Source organism: Pinus tabuliformis, chromosome Q (genome assembly GCF_031772625.1).
Source record: "Pinus tabuliformis cultivar Carrire ecotype Pingquan chromosome Q, CPIR1, whole genome shotgun sequence".
Classification (NCBI taxonomy): Eukaryota; Viridiplantae; Streptophyta; class Pinopsida; order Pinales; family Pinaceae; genus Pinus; species Pinus tabuliformis.
Genome location: NC_142296.1, coordinates 962783696 through 962800533, shown reverse-complemented (window position 1 = coordinate 962800533; position 16838 = coordinate 962783696).

Below are 16838 nucleotides of genomic sequence, written 5' to 3'. Positions count from 1 at the left end.
ATACTGTACAAAATACCAAATCTTCATGCACTCATTTCAAGAAGGATGGGCATGATGATGAACACTGATGGATTCTGCATCGGGAGCTGAGGCCCAAAAAGTATGATGGCAAAAAGAAGAAGACTATTTCAGCTATTCACAAGGATTTGGGATCAGACTCAAGGGATGAAACAACAATCACAACCATAGGTATAAAAGGTAAAAATTCTAAAGCATCTACTAGTAATTCTACACAATCTACTGATAATGAAAAAATGAGAGGAAAAGACATGAGCTTTTTCATATTAGAGTTATTTCCAAGCATCAAAAGATTGATACTTTATTTGATAGTGGCTCACAAGTAAACTTAATTTCTGAAGCAATTATAAAGAAGTTGGGATTGCTAACCACACCTCACAAGAAGCCATATCTAGTGGGTTGGGTATGTGATAAAGCAAAGCTACAAGTGACTAGACAATGTAAACTTAGGTTTTCTTTTAGGTCAGCGTTTGTAGATGAGGTTGAATTATATATAGTTCCCTTGGATATATGTGGAATTGTTTTAGGAAGTCCTTACTTGTACGATAGAAAAGCCATTTTCTATAGAGCAGAAAACAAGTATCAACTCCTTAAAGATGGAATTGAATATATTGTAAGAGCTCATAAACTCAAGAATAATTATACTCTTATAAACTCAAGGCACGTGAAAAGCATTGTAAATACATGCAAACAATTTTATTGATGGTTTTAAAGGAAAAGAAACCTGATAAAACCAATGTATTTGAGGGCTGTAATGCTAAAGAGCAAGCTGATTTAGAAAAAGTTGTTTCAGAATATGATATACTATTTCAATAACCTAAAGGTCTGCCACCCAGAAAGGAAATAGTACATGATATTAATTTGCAGCAAGATGCTCCATTGCCTAACATCAAAATGTACAGGTTGTCCGCTTTAGAGAACGCAGAAATCAAAAAGCAGGTACAAGCTCTACTCGAGAAAGGGTTCATAAGACCTAGCACATCACCATGTGGGTCTCCAATTGTCTTGGTGAGAAAGAAAGATGTCTCATGGAAAATGTGCATTGATTACCGAGCTCTGAATAAGATAACGATCAAAAATCGTTATCCCCTTCCTCGCATAGATGATCTATTGGATCAATTGAAAGAAGTTGTTTACTTTTCCAAGATGGACTTGCATAGTGGCTACCATTAGGTCAGATTTGCAGAGCAAGATGCATGGAAGACTACTTTCAAAACGAAACAGGGATTGCATGAGTGGTTAGTTATGCCTTTTGGCTTGACTAACGCTCCTGCTACTTTCATGAGAGTAATGAATGATGTACTCAGGCCTTTTATTGATGATTTTGTCATTGTATATTTAGATGACATTCTTATATTTAGTAAAACATGGGAAGAACATTTGAAGCATACAAAGCAGACTCTAGATGTTTTGAAAAGAGAAAATATTTATGTTAAATTATCAAAATGTGAATTTGGCAAAACATCTTTCAATTATTTGGGTCATATTGTAGGGGGTGGTGAATTGAAGATAGATCCCTCTAAGATTGCAGTGATTGTAAATTGGCTTAAACCCAAATCTGCTACAGAAGTTAGAAGCTTCGTAGGAGCAGCACAGTATTGGAGAAAGTTTATTGATAACTTTTCCTTGATTGCAACTCCCTTACATGCTTTAACAAGATTGAACAAGGTGTTTCAGTGGGGAGGCAAACAGCAGAGAGCCTTTGACACCTTAAAAGAAAAGATTAGTACAGTACCAGTACTAGCACTGCCCGATCTTCAAAGACCATTTGAGATTGAAACGAATGCCAGTGACTATGCCATGAGAGCAGTGTTGATGCATCACGGTAAACCCATATGTTATCATTCTGAAACATTTAATTCTGCAGTAGTTAATTATCCCACATATGATAAAAAGTTGTATGCATTAGTACAGAGTGTGAAAAAGTGGAAACATTACCTAATGGGAAAAGAGACAGTTATACATACTGAGCATCAACCACTTCAATACTTACACTCACAAACTAAGTTGCAGCAATCAAGACACTATAGGTGGATGGGTTTTCTACAACAGTTTCATCTTGTCATCAGATATAAAAAAGGCATACACAATAAAGTTGCAGATATGTTGTCCAGACCAATCATAAATGCATCTATTATACTTAAGCATAACTCATTATTGCATGAAAGCTACATTGAACAGTATGCTCAAGATATAGATTTTAAATATGTATATGCAACTTTAAGTCATGGAAAACAAGTAGAAGAATTAGATTATCATGTTAAGGACCAACTCTTGTATCATTTTGGAAAGTTATGCATTCCTCAAACTGAAAGAGTAAAGATAATTAGGGAGACACATACTTCCCTGATATCAGGTCATTTTGGTGTAAGTAAAACAGTTGCACAGCTGCACAAATTTTGTTATTGGCCAAAAATGAATGAGACAGTTTCTAGATATGTGAGAGAGTGTACCATGTGTGCTAGAAGCAAGCCCAGCAACAGAAAACTAGGCTTGTACAATCCACTACCAGTTCCTTCTCACCCTTGGGAAAGTGTTTCCATGGACTTTGTTGGGGAACTGCCTAAATCTAGGAAAGGTCATGACTATTTATATGTTATTGTGGATAGGTTTAGTAAAATGTGTATTTTAATACCTTGTAACAAGCAGATTACAGCTGAACAAACAGCAAAGTTATTCTTTCAGCATGTATAGGTTCATTTTGGATTACCCACTTCCATTGTATCTGATTGAGATTCCCGCTTTGTTGAGAAATTTTGGTCGAGTCTGTGGGAATTGATGGAAAACAAACTGAAAAAGAGCACAGCTTTTCCTCCACAAACAGATGGCCAAACAGAGTTGGTCAATAGGACAGTGATCTAGTTGCTCAGAGGATATTGCGGCAATCATCCGAAACTTTGGGATGAACATTTATGTTATGTGCAGCATGCTTACAACTGGGCTAAACATTCTTCTACACAGAGATCTCCTTTTGAGACCTGTTTTGGTTTCACACCAAAGTCTCCCTTAGATTTTGTCTTTGGTAAAGACATAGCGGTTGATGGACACAGTGATGTGGACAAGGCAACCAAGTTCATTGAACAAATCCAAGTGCTTCACCAGGCAATACAAGAACAGCTAGAAAATAGCCAAACAATGTGAACTTTGAAATGGGAACTGATACTATTACCCGTTTCGTAGAGATAGCAAAAAAGTGACCTAATTTTGAAAAGGGGTGATGCAAAACACACATGTTTTTTTAGAGCATAGCTTTTTGCACTTTAATTTTTTTTATATACATTGCGTTTTAGAATGGTAGTGATTTTCATGCTGATTTAAAAAAATAGTAATTCTCCATCAGACCCTTTTTTTAAAAGACCTATTTTTGACTTTAAATTTTCTAATGTATGAAATGTAAATAATTATTTTGTAAATTTAATATTTTTTGAAGTGTTCATTTTCTTCATATTTTTTTGTTTTTATTTTAATTTTAATTTTGTTGTAGTGAGGTTTTTATTGTTTTGCATTTTTAAATTAGAAGGTCGATATTTTGAATTTTCGATATTCTACATATTTATACATCTTTAATTAATTTTTCAATCCACATGAAGTAATTGTTTCTAAAAAACAATATTTTTTAACAATGGGCATAAAAATAACCATTTTTAACATAAATATAACTAAAAAACTACACGTTTTGATAATTTTTTGCTAGAATTGACATGTCAAAATTACAATTTTTATACGAAAATTTTAACTAAAAATTGTTAAATAATAGTTTTTTTTATGAATTTCATGTCAAAAAATTAATAACAATCACTTTTTTTTTAAATAATTATTAACTTAAAAATTAATGCAAAAATCACATATTACAAATATTGAACGCATAACAGTATTAGTTCCCACAATCGGAATCGAATAACCACCGCCCAACTGCCCATGGGGGTGGCTATCTGATTCTCGGAATCGGATAGCCACCGCCCATCGGAATCGGATAGCCACCCGTGGGGGTGGCCAAGCAGTGACTATCTGATTCTCAGAATCAGATAGCCACCGCCTGGCCACCCCCACAGGTGGCTGGGCGGTAGCTATCCGATTCTCGCTCGCAGGCCTGTAGGGGTGGCTATCCAATTCTCAGAATCGAATAGCCATCGTTTAGATGCTCGTGGGGGTGGCTATCTAATTCTCGGAATCGAATAGCCATCGCCTGGTTGCCCATGGAGGTCGCTATCCGATTCCCACCACCCAGCCACCCATGGGGGTGGCCGAGCGGTGGCCCTCTGATTCTCAGAATGAAATGGCCACCGCCGGTGAGAATTAGATGGCCACCACCGGTGAGAACCAGATGGCCACCGCTCGGCCACCCCCACAGGTGGCTGAGCGGTGGCTATCCGATTCTCGGAATCAGATAGCCACCTCCATGGGAAACCGGGTGATGGATATTCGATTCCAAGAATTGGATAGCCACCCCCACGAGCATCCGGGCTATAGCTATTCGATTCCGAGAATCGAATAGCCACCCCTACGGGCGGTCGAACGATAGCTATTCAATTCTGAGAATCAGATAACCAACCCCACCGACAATCAGGCGGTGGCTATCCAATTCTCGGAATCGGATAACCAACCCCTAACCACCCTTGAGGTGGATATCCGATTCTCAAAATCGGATAGCCACCGCTCGGTTGCCCGTAGTGACTGTCCGATTCTAAGAATTAGATAACCACCACCCAGCCACCCCCACAGGCGCCTGAGTGGTGGTTATCTGATTCTGAGAATCAGATAGCCACCGCCCAACCGCCTGTGGGGGTGGCCGGGAAGCGGCTATTCAATTCTCAGAATCGAATAGCCACTGCCTGACCACTCGTGGGGATGGTGGCCGATAAAATTGTTTTTTTAAATAAAAAAAAAAAATTGTTAAATATGTTTATTGTATGTATATATATATATATATATATATATATATATATTAAATGTTTGTTTTAATTTTATATATATTTGTAACAAATATATATTTTAAATGTTATTTTAAAAAATATCAAAAATATATTTAGTTTTTTTAATTTTTTTGTCTTTTTGAAAATGATGTTTAATTCGAAAATATGTATTTTTTTTAAATTTTAATTGTTTTTAGAGTTTTTATTTTATTTTTAATTTCAACGTATTTTTCTTTTTTAAGGTTTTTTGAAAATGTTTTTAATCTTAATTTTTGTAGTTTTTTTATTTTTTTCCTTCTTTTTGTTATTTTTCTAATTTTTTTAATCTAGTTTGTTTTAAAAAAAAAAAAAAATTAGTTTTTCTTAATGCTTTTTAAAATTTCCTATTTTTTACTTAATTTTATAGTTTTTTTATTTTTATTTTTTTTCCAAATTTTTTTATGGTTTACCACATTAAAAGAAAAAAAAAAAAAAGGTTATTTTTTTTTTTAAATATGTTTTTCTTATTATTTATTTCTTTAAAAAAATATATATTTTTAATTCTTATATTTTATAGGTTAATTTTGTTTTTGCTGTTTTTTTTACATTTTCATGATTGATTTTTTTTTAATTTTATGTTTTGTTTTTAATATATCTTTTTATTTACATTTTGGTAATTTTTTTTAACCTTTTTTTGTGTTTTTTTCATTGTTTTTATTTTTAATTTTATGTTTTCATTTTTTTTTTAAATTTTAATTTTTTTCAGAGTCATAACAAAATCTTTTACACCATTATTTCAAAATGTTGAAAATTTACCCACCCCACCGCCCGGGCCCCCCCCCCCCCGCCCCCCGCCCTCAAGAAAAAAAGTGTTATTCGAGCATCAACACTTTTCTTTTTGAGGGTTTTTTTTGCACAATTTTTGCACATAAAAATTCCGTTTTACTGGCATTTTTTAAAATGTTGAAAATTAACCCTAAAAAAAAATCCATCGTTCCATTATTAGCACTTTTCATTTTCAGGCTGATTTTTGCACCATTTTTGCACAAAAATTCGTTCTCACTGTCATTTTTAAAACATGTTCAAAATTGACCCTAAAAAAAACCATTGTTCTAGTATACACACTTTTCGTTTTTAGCACTGTTTTTCATGTTTTTTCGGGGTTTTTTAGGCAGAGTTCTCGTTTTGAGTTTATAGTTCCCGTTTCAAAATTTACATTGTTGCTAAGCCAAGTACAAGGTAAGGCATGATAAGCATAAGATTGAGCATAGTTTCCAAGTTGGTGATCAAGTATGGCTGTATATCAGCAAAGATAGAATGTAAGGTGAAGGTAAGAAGTTGAAACCGATAAGGTATGGACCTTTTAAGATACTTGAGAAAATTGGTGAGAATGCTTTTCACCTTGATTTGCCAGCTTACATGCGCATCTATTCAGTAGTTAATGCAGAAAGCTTGAGACTATTTGAACCTTCATTAATTGAAGATCCCGAAGATCAGAGACAATTGCCTTCTATTGATGATCTGTTGCCTGAATATCTCAATGAATTGCAGGAAGATACAGTTTTGGACAGGAAGGTGAGGACTATGCATAGAGGGGATGTTGAGTACCTCAGGATTGGACTCAAAGGTTCAAAACCAAGCAGTGCAAGATGGATAGAAATTGGGCAAGCAAAGAATCTATATCCTCACTTGATCAATGCTTAAAAACCAACTTTTGGTGGTCCAAAAGCTTTTTCAGTGGGAAGGTCATGATCCAAATTGGATCCTAGAACACTCTCTAAGTTTTCATGAACTCTTTTAAAAATCATGCCAAGGTTACAAGTCCTATCAAGATCAAGCTTATTGGAGATATCCTCGTAACAGTTACAATTTCTGATCAACGCGGAGCAACGAGGACCCTCGGTCAAGTGCGCAGACCGTCAGCCCATGGTAACACGTGCTACCACAAATTAGCAAAACCAGAGGTCAATTCAAGAAACGGGGGTAGTTTCTGATATGCGATTACGCTCAAAAAAGGAAAAGCCCCGAGCGCCTGGACCCGAAATAATTGTAAAATGCGGAAAATTATCATTCTGACTCCGTCAAAGGCGAGGTCCCACAAAAACCGGCAGAATATCGGAAGGGCTTCAAGTGATAAGCGGTTTCAACTGAGTCCCACCCGATGCCACACAATGGTTTCCATGTGTCCGGCAGAAGAGAGAGAAAACCACTCACATCGGACGAATAAACATCTTGTTACTTATCCGCCCGATATGGAGGATGACCATAGGATCTGGAGGCTCCAGATCAATGGTGGAGCTGCGTTCCGATGGATGACCGAATTTGACGGGGTCAATAGGCAGAGTTGTATAGGATTTGAAGTCCGACGTGGACGATGCGTTGGTAGAAGGTCGTGTTTCGCGAGCATTCTTGGAGTTAACGGATTAAACGGTCACTTTGAAAACGTCCAAGAGAACTGACACTCAGTTCGTTGTGAAATAGGTGGCCACCTCCCTGTGAAGCGTTATATAGTGATGGTTACGCAAAACAGAGGGATTCAAATGGATAGAGGCAGGGGAACCGGAAAGCCAGGAAGCGGAAACGAACAATCAGAAAGCAAATTGGCTTTAAAGCCACGAACTGACAGAGAGAGCAGTAAGCAGTAAAGCAGTAGGGAAGCAAGTTAGTAAGCTAAGAGCAGAGAGAAGAAGTCGAGCTGACCTGCAGAAGCAAAGGCAGTATCGAGCCAGAGTTAAGACAGAGCCACAGAGAGTTAGAGAGTCTATGTACTCCATAGAAGGATTGAGAGGTTCAAGCGAACTCCTCTGTATAGGCCTATCATGTATGAGTCTCAGTTTGGGCTCATACCACTGTGACCAATAGAGGTCGATTTTCAGTAAGGAGAGTTTGTTTACTCCAGAGACTTGGGGGAGCCAAGTACAGTCTTACTAATTTATATCTATTGTGTGAGACTCAAATTGAGCTCATTGTTGTAAAAACTCTGCTTTGAAAACATAATAGAGAGGCCACCATTGAAGGCTGGACCAGGAGACGTAGCCCAGGAGTATTGGTTGAACTCCTTATTAAACTTGTTGTGTTAATATGTTTTCCTATTATGTTTTATTTAACTACTTCATTGCCTATGTACTTCGCAATCTTATCGATCCGTTGCACAAAGTAACATAGGCACATCCATGCACATGAGTCTGAATACCTTATTGTTTGTCTTAGATCAATTCTGGATCACTAAAGGAGTTTTCTTGGAAGTTGATTGAGCAAGCGTAGCCTACTCAGTTGCAGAGGGCCCCTGCGCTGAAGAAGGTTTCATTTCATTTTATTTTTCTTCTTCTTGTTAACTATAAATTCACCATTTACTTCCCCTTTGTTTATAATCATTTTCCTACTAACAATGTTTATAATGCAATTTCGATCATTTTCTTATTAATAGTGTCCATAATTTAGAGTAGCTTCCATTTGCTTCATCTCTTTTAGTTTTTATCAGTAGTTAGAAGATGAAACTCAATATTGTATTCTAGTTTACTTCATTCACTGTTTTTCTAGTTTAAATTATCAATTACACTGATCAGTGCCATTTGTTGTCTTTGTCATTTTATCTTTTTGTTCACTGACTCATGGTGATAATGAATGTTTCTGAAAAACCCTTCAAGTTGATAATTCATTTATGCAATGAGTCCTTGCTACATCTCTGTATTTGTTTTCTCTTAGATTAATGAAGTACAGAATTCCTCAAATGTCATCCCAAGGAGACCTTCTCCCAAGATTGAGAGGCAGAGTAACTAAGTATTTCATTTAGTTTTATTTTTGTAATTAGCTAGACATCAGTTGCTAATTTCACTTTCAGTTTTAATTCGTGATTTGGAAATAATGGTAAAACTGGAATAGAAACTTTGTTTTCATTTCTTTCTTAGCCTTGCTTCCAAGTCGTTCTTAGTTCTATTTTCATTTCTTTCTCAAGCTCTATTTTCATTTTTAGATTTTGAGCAGTCTTTACGAAGGTTAGATTTAAGTTTTGATAATCACATTGTAAACCACTAGGAATTAAAAGACCAAAAACCCCAAAACAACATAAAACACGAAAACAACAAAGAAGGGTTATCTAGCACAAACAATGCACTACACTTCATCAGTTTATGATACCCGGATTGATAATTTATGTAGAGAATTTAGGACAGTAAATTGACCAGACATTTTGGCACCATTGCCGAGGAAGTAACTAGGTATCCTTATCTCTTACATTCAAAAAAAAATGACATGCATAGAGAAAGAGACTCTAGTGGTAGATTTATAGCTAGGGGAAGAAGTTCAATTCCTACAACACCACCTACTCCACCAAGAACAAGAAAATATATACCTCCATCCCAAACTCATACTCCCAACCATAGGACTCCTGAAATTCCAGGGGCAGAAATCCAGTCAAAAGAATCTCCTACTTCATCTACCAAGTCAGTCCTAGGGGAGAAAAATCTTGAATCTCCAACAGCAGGGATAGACTTTTTCACATTCACAAGAGAACACATTCTAGTTGAAGAATTAGGGATACCTGATGAGGAAGAAGAAGTTGAACCTCTCTCCCATATTCCATTAATAGAAGAACTAGAGGAGGAGGAAGTAACCTCGCAGGCTAAACCCTTTGAAGAAACTATAATGGCATAGGAAGAACAAGATGGAGAATTCTCACTATTTGGAGGAGGGGGTAGAGGGAGAGGTAGAGGAAATAATGGAGGAGGTAGAGGAAATAATGGAGGAGGAAGAGGAAATGGGGAAATAGATAATTCTTTTGGATTCCCTATAGTCGATGAGGAAACAAATGCCACAATGAAAAATATTTCACCTTCTATCCTCCCAAACTTCTATGGGTTGAAAATTGAGGATCCTGAAACATTTTTGTTTGAGTTTGAATTCTTTTGCAGAACTTATGACTATCTAGAAGACTCTCAAAAACTTAAATCGTTTCCTTCAACACTGAAAGGAGCTGCTTTGAAATGGTTCATGGAGTTAGTTACTCAGTCCATTAGAACATGGAATGACATGAAAAAAACGTTTTTGGATAGGTACTTGGATAATTGTATGCCTACCAATCACAAAGATGAAGTGTTCAAAATGATGCAAAGAGAGGATGAAAACTTAGAAGATTTCATTGAGAGATTCAATTATAATTTGAAAAGAGAAAAGATGAACAATTTAGATGAAGAAACCTTGAAAGCTCTTTTATTAAAGGCCATCAGAGATGAGTGGATAGATATCCTTAACATGATGTGGAAGGGAGATATCTCTCAACTTCCATTAAATGATATAGGAGAATTGTGTGTTCATCTCTGAAGAGGGAAATCTAAAATAGGGAAAGGGCCAAGAGATCCTTCTCTTGTTAGAGTAAACAAATCTCCAATAGGATCTGTAAGTAGGGCAGAAATTGGTAATATGCTTGATGAATTTAAAACTAACATTCTAGTGAGCCTTAGTGAGCAATTAGACACCCGTAAAATATAAAACAATCAGAAAACTGAGGCTGATGCTTTAGCGATTTTTTGTCCAAAATGCAAAAAAAAAAAAAAAAAAAAAAAAAACATGCTCTAAGGGAATGCCCTTTAGATGCAAAAATTGTAGAAACTTGTATGATTTGCTCAAAAAGCCATGAGACCAAGGGTTGTCCTTCAATCCCAGGTCTTAAGGCTATCTTTTAAGAGGAAACAGTCCCAAATTATGGAGAATCTCTTTGGTTTGTTGCTAGAAGACCTTGGCAGGGGCCACAAAATCAGGTATTTAACAATCAAATGTACCTTCAGCCCCCACCAAACTGGAATTCTTGGCAGCAACCTTGGCCTCAACCTCAATCTCAACCATGGGCACAAGGATTATAAAATCCTTATGGTATATTTTCTCAATATTACCAATATCCTCCATCATATCATAATTATCCTCCCCCACACATTCAGCAGCAAAGTCAACAGCCACAACTTCAAAATCAGAACCCTCAACTTTCATTTCCATTTCCACAACAACCTCCACAACAAAGCCAAAATCCTCAACTCTTACTGCCATTTCAATAGAAACCAAATCAGCTACCTGCCCAATCATTACCAAACCCCAACAATAGAAACCCTCAGAATGCTTACATGGTAGAAGAACAACAATTTCCAACTTACATGATTACTCCTCTAGATCTTAATGATGTTCAACTAATATCTAGAAGGATATTAGAAAAGGAAAAAAAATCTATAGTTATTCAGGAACAAGAAAATTATGAGGAAGATTCTCTAAAGGTCAATAAAGTTTTGAGGGAACATCTCTCCAAAACCAAAACACTGAAAAAGAAAAACAAAAAGAATTTATGAACACAACTCCTATCATTGAGAAACCAGCATCTACTTCTACACCTCCTTTTCCTGAAAGACTACAAATTGATAGAGGGCTAGAAAAACAGATCTTGTTGCCCAACTATGATTTTCTAGATGAATTGAAGAATGTTTGTATCAAAATTCCTTTACTACAAGCCATTAGAGAAATTCCAATTCTAACAAAAACAATAAAGGAGTTGAGCATAAAAAAACCAGGAAAGAAAGCAAAAGAAACAAAAAGAATTCACCTGGTAGGAAAAATAGCAGACATAATGATGGGAAAATTTGCCATACAAAATATGTAGACCCAGGAAGTCCAATTGTGAAAACACATATCAATGGAATTGAAATTCCAAATACATTGATTGACTTAGAGGCAGCAATAAACATCATGATCAAACAAACAATGGAGCAGCTCAAACTTCCTAATCTTCTTTACACACCTACCTTACTACAACTAGCAGATAGATCAGTAATTAAACCAAATGGAGTGTTAGAAGATATTTCAATATCCTTATATTCTTGGGAATACCCTATAGATTTCATGATCTTAACTCCCAAGAACAATCTAGGAGGACATCCACTCATATTAGGAAGACCTTGGCTAGCCACAACTGATGCTTTTATTAATTGTAGATCTGGTGACATGTATATTTCTGATGGTAATTCAACAAAGAAATTTACTCTATATCCTCCAACAAAAGAAATCACAGAAATAGATGACAAAGAATGGATTGATGATGAAGATGATATTCAGCCTCTCTTTACTATTTCAGAAATTAGTGAAGATAGTCAAATTTTAAATACATTAGAAAATTTTGAATCATCTTCAGAATATGACCATGAGCAATTTCAAGAAAAATCTAATGTTGAATATTTGTCATCTAGACAGATGTCTCTCTATTCTATGGAAGAGTTTGGTAGCTCTACAATTCAAATTTTTCAAGGTAGGACATTGAACATAAACAAAAACTTGGAGAAACTACAACAAGAAGAGCTAATCAAAACATTACAAAAACATTTTGCTGCATTCGCATGGGAATACACCGACATAAAAGGCATTGATCCTAAGACTTGTATCCATCATATCTATATTGAGGAAAATTTTAAACCTATCAGACAACTTCAGAGAAGGATGAATCCAAATCTTAGATAGATTGTGAAAGAAGAGCTCCAAAATTAATGAATGTAAACTTCATTTACCCAATTTCAGATAGCCAATGGGTTTCTCCTTTGGTAATTGCACCTAAAAAGAATGATAAATGGAGGGTGTGCATCAATTACCGATAATTGAATAAAGAAACCCTTAAAGATCATTTTCCTTTGCATTTTATAGATCAAGTGTTAGATACATTAGCAGGCAAGAAGTATTTCTCATTCTTGGATAGTTTTAGTGGTTATAATCAAATTCAGGTAGCACCTGAAGATCAGGATAAAACCACATTTAAGTGTCCATGGGGAACTTATGCTTACCGAGTACTTCCTTTTGGGTTATGTAATGCACCTGCAACATTCCAAAGAGCAGTACTAGGAATTTTTTCTGATCTAATACATGTTTGCGTAGAGGTACATATGGATGATTTTATAGTCTATGGAAATAAATTTGAAGAAGCTTTGGGAAATTTGGAAAAATTTCTTAAAAGATGTAAGGAAACAAACCTTTCACTAAGCCATGAAAAATGTTTTATGATGTTTACAGAAGGTATTGTTTTAGGACATCACATTTCGGGAGATGGATTAAAGGTGACAAATCTAAAGTTGAAGTCATCTCTAAATTATCAATTCCAAATTGCCAAAAGGATGTTAGAAGTTTTATGGGATTTACAGGGTACTATAGAATATTTATAGAAAACTTCACTAAAATAGCATCCCCACTCTTCAAATTTCTTACCAAAGCTTATGAATTCAATTGGAATTCTGATTTCCAGTTGACATTTGAAACCTTGAAAGCAAAAATTTCTGAAGCACATATTTTAAGAGGTCCAAATTGGAAACTCCGTTTCCATATTTCAACAGATGCTTGAGATACAGCTCTGGGAGCTATATTGGGACAAAAGGATTTGATTGCTTATGCCATTTACTATACAAGTAAAAATTTGACTCCCACTGAGTTGAATTATACTCTGACTAAGAATGAATTTTGAGTCGTTGTTCATGCAATTAACAAGTTCAGACATTATATAATAGGCTATGAAACCTTTTTTCATACAGATCACTCTAAAACTAGATATTTGATGAATAAACCTATTACTAATGGCAGAGTTACAAGATGGCTTTTACTTTTGCAAGAATTCAACATTACTGTGCTAGATAGACCTGGAAAACAAAACACAGTTGTTGATTTCTTGTCCAGGATTAAAATATCAAAGAAGATTCTCTAGATGAAGATAAGTTTCCTGATGAATATCTTTTTGCAGTAACTACTCAAACTCCTTGGTTTGCAGATGTTGTTAACTACTTGGTCACAGGAAAGTTACCTTCACATTTGTTTCCTAGAGAAGAAAAATTATTCAGGAAAGTGCAAGATATTCATGGATCACTAACGAATTGTATAAAACAGGGCCAGATCTTATGATCAGAAGGTGTGTCAGGGAAGATGAAATGCCCGAGATTCTTAAGGCATGTCATGATGAGCTGTGTGGTGGACACTTTGCTGACAAAAGTACAGCCTATAAAATCCTTTCTTTAGGATATTATTGGCCATCCATCTTCAAAGATGCTAAAGAATATGTCAGGAGATGTGATAGCTGCCAAAGGGTAAGGAAACCTACTCCCTCAAACGAAATGCCATTACAACCTCAGGTACTCATCGAACCTTTTGAAAAGTGGGCCTTAGATTTTGTTGGGCCAATTAATCCTCCATCTAAGTAAAAAAAGTATATATTGGTATGCACTAATTATGTCACTAAATGGGTAGAGGCTAAAGAATTACCTTTTGCTAATGAAAAATCTATAGTTAATTTTCTTTTTGAGGACATCTTCACTCATTTTGGTGTTCCAAGAGAAATTGTGACAGATCAGGGATCTCAATTTACATCTAACTTGGTGGAAAGGCTTGTGGAAGAATACAAGATCAAACATCTGAAATCTACTCCTTATCATCCACAAGCAAATGGTCAAGTGGAATCTACAAATAAAGTGATTGAAGGAATCCTCACCAAGACTGTGCATCTACATAAAAGGGATTGGGCAAAAAGGCTTCCTGAAGCCTTATGGCCCTACAAAACTACATGGAGGAACACAACGGGACATACACCCTATGAACTTGTTTATGGGAAACAAGTCTTGTTCCCTATAGAGTTCCAAATTAGAACTCTCCAGATAGCAGTCCAACTGGAACTAAATTTATCAGAGGCACAAATGCATAGGCTGGAGCAATTAAATGAACTTGATGAAATCAGGCAAGAAGCAGTTCAAAGGACTGGTGATCCGAATTGGATCCATGAAGAATATTCAAAGCACCATGACTGTATCAAATCATGACAAAAACTTCGAATTTAAGAGCATAGAGCGATCAGGAAGACCTCTTGACAGTGGCAATTTGCAGCTAGCGAGGAACGATGAGGACCTCGGTCAAAGCGCACTGAACGAGGCCCATGGAGCTCGCAAAGGAGGCAAAATTGGCCATTGGGAAGCCCGAATCAGGAAATAGAGGGAATTTCTTAGGCTAATCGTGCATCGCTGGGCAAAACCCCTCGAGAAGGAAAGGCCCCGAGCGCTCGGTCACATGGAAGCCAGGAAAACCGTGTGGAAAGTGCTAAGACGACAGGCGGGTCTCACACTCCAAAACCGGCGGTATATTAGGGGCACCCTTGGGCGGTAAGCAGATTTGGAGAAAAACGAGTGATTCCATTCAGCGCTCGACGCGTGGTAGGTGGAGGAGAGAGAAATCGTCGCTCATCGCATGCTAACGATCAATCAAGTCAACTGCGCGAAATGAGTGAATAACGGCAGATCTGGAGGCTCCAAATCTAACGGCTAAGATCACGCCCGATGGAGAAACCGGATTTGAAAGGGGATTAATCCATGACAGAGAGAAGTTTGACATCGGATTTGACCGCTGAGATGGCAGATGACTCGTTCCACAGTGTAGCTGGAAAACCAAACCAACGAGAAAGAGCTAGCGCAGTTCGTAAGAGGACAAGTGGCCACTCCCTATGAGCTGATGACGATGACGCAAAGGCAGGGAACTCTAAGCGAACAGCAGTAGGCGATCCAACGGGGGTGGAAGAGGAAGCGAGCAATCATGATATCGATTGGCTTTAAAGCCATGAACAGAGACAGAGAACAGAGGACACCGAGAGGGAGAACCAGAGAGAAGAATACAAAGACAGAGAAAGGAAGAGACAATGAAGCAAAGAGCAGAAGAGACAAAGAGTCGAGCTGACCTGCAACATAAGGTAGCATTGAGCAATCCCTGAGAGGATCTATTGGGAACTGAGCACCACATTAGGATCCTCCCATTAAATACCAAAGAGGTCAAGACTTGGACAAGAAAAGAGTCCGTACACTCTAGTGGCTTGGAGAATCCAAGGACCACCCTGCCAAGCAATTCTGTTTCAGGAGACTCAGACTGAGCTCCTCATTGTAATTCTCTACTTTAAAGACAGAATAAAAGAAGGCCACCATTGAAAGCTAGACCAGAGACGTAGCCCTGGAGGATAGGTGTTACACTAAAAAATGTCACCTTGACTACTTACAGTTAGTATGGCTCAAATCAACAGTCATGCTACCCTCTTAGGCAAGTCTCATGCCTCTGTTATCCATCTCAAACTCAAAGAAGAGAGAAAGTCTTGTAAAAACTATGTTTATCTCTGGGGTCGCAGGTTCTCTCTAGCCTTACCTGCGGGGACGCTGACCTTGTTCACAAAATATGCGTCCATGGACGCTCTGTATGTTAAGGGACAGGTGCGTCCCTCTGTAAAAGGCAAAATGCGCGAGTTTTATCTTTAAAAAGTTACTTGTGGTTACTTCTAGAACATTCTAGAGGTCGGTTTGATGAAATGGATGCGCCTCCAGTTGGTTCATGTATCTCTATTAAGGGGGAACTTATCCCATCAATAAGGGAGCTATCCCACCCATAGAGGGGGATGATCCCATTGATAGTGGACCTGAATAACCTCTTTACAGCACTATAAATAAAGGCATTGAGCCAGAAGGAGAGGAGGTTGGAGCTATACATTTTCTTTGGGTAAATGCTGCAGGATTTAGGTCTTCCATTAGAGCCTTTGTGAGGAGAGATTGTCTTCACTTGATTCTACTTGGGAGAGGGTGAGCTTTGTCAAAGTAGAGGAAAACCCTTGATGGACCCTGGGAGGAACTTGCACAACACCAAGGCCAGGTTGTAAGAGTTTCTTTGTTTCGTTATTAATACAAACTGGTTTATTTTTCTCAATAGCTTGTGTTAATGAGTTATTTCATGTGTTCCTTGGTCTGCATGTTGAATATATGTTTTATTATATGAAATGCAAGTGCTTGGTAATTGTTTGATTGTTTGTGGTTGCAGGAATTGACTTGAAGGAGGAGCTCATCCGGATCGTCAAGAACGGACTTCAACAACAGCGTTTTGGAATAAGGTAAGCCTAAACACTTG